General features: G+C 39.8%; 1 protein-coding gene across 1 annotated transcript in view; it reads right to left on the bottom strand.

Annotated features, from left to right (window-relative positions):
• The window catches only part of LOC119839018 (metal transporter CNNM4-like), a 34,539-nt gene that overhangs the window by 11,620 nt on the left and 21,846 nt on the right, over positions 1–1,073 (bottom strand). The window lies entirely within an intron of this gene.

Below are 1,073 nucleotides of genomic sequence, written 5' to 3'. Positions count from 1 at the left end.
ACATAGGCACTTTTTATACCGATATTCCTACGGGATACGGACTTACGCGGTTTCAACCGCGGGTCACAGCTAGTAGAGTAGTAAGCAGACCATTTCCATACATACAATATATTTTTTCGGGGAACTGGAAAAAAATATATTATATAGAAATAGTATCTCTTTGCTATGACATAAAAAAGTATGGAACTTTTTTTATGTCATAGCGGGCAGCTGAGGTGGTGGTTCGCTTGGTGGTAAGCGATCACCACCGTCCATGAGCATTCGCAAAGTCAATAGCTCTGCTCGCTTTTAAGGGAACGGGATAAGGTAAGGATCTTCAAGTGGAAAAAGGGAATGGACTGAGAAGTATGATCTCCGGCTCCCCCCATTCACGGTACGAAACACAGTAGCATGCTACTATTTCACGCCGGTGTTCTGTGCGTGCCGAATTCGTGCCGAAGCGTGCTCGATTGCCACATACACACATAGCTACAAAACTATACTTCAAATAGAATATAATAAGGAAACATATCTGCACATAAAACAGATTTTATAAAGCAATATCCTCGTAGATGTTTTATGGGCCGCAAAACAATGGATGGTAAATTATCTTGTCAAATGGGCAGAGGGGATATACACATGATAACAGACCAGTTACTCAGAAACATATAAAGGCATAATTGTCCGAAGTATACCAAATTAAAATGAGACCATACGGAAGGCTCAGCTTTCAAACAACAAGATTCATCAAAATCGGTTCACCCAGTAAAAGGTTATGAGGCAACAGACACAAATAATACAGTTGAATTGATAACCTCCTCTTTTGAAGTTGGTTAACGCGACCATAACGTTAGAACAAAACAATCAATCCTATATTGAGTCGTCTATAACTAACCAACATATATAACACAGTTATAGACCTATAACAGTATTGATAGACGCGCCTATATTGAACGCTGTCTATTTACATACATGCGCATAGCACTGACCCTATCTAATGCAAACAGAGGAGTATTGCTCGGCAAACATTTGATATAGGGAATGTAAACAACCGATTTCTGAGGTGACAACTGCTGTTTTCGCAGTTTTAGACG

This window comes from Zerene cesonia, unplaced genomic scaffold, assembly GCF_012273895.1.
Source record: "Zerene cesonia ecotype Mississippi unplaced genomic scaffold, Zerene_cesonia_1.1 Zces_u007, whole genome shotgun sequence".
In the NCBI taxonomy this organism is placed as follows: Eukaryota; Metazoa; Arthropoda; class Insecta; order Lepidoptera; family Pieridae; genus Zerene; species Zerene cesonia.
The sequence above is the reverse complement of the archived record's forward strand: the minus strand, read 5'-3'. Positions and strand labels throughout refer to the sequence as shown.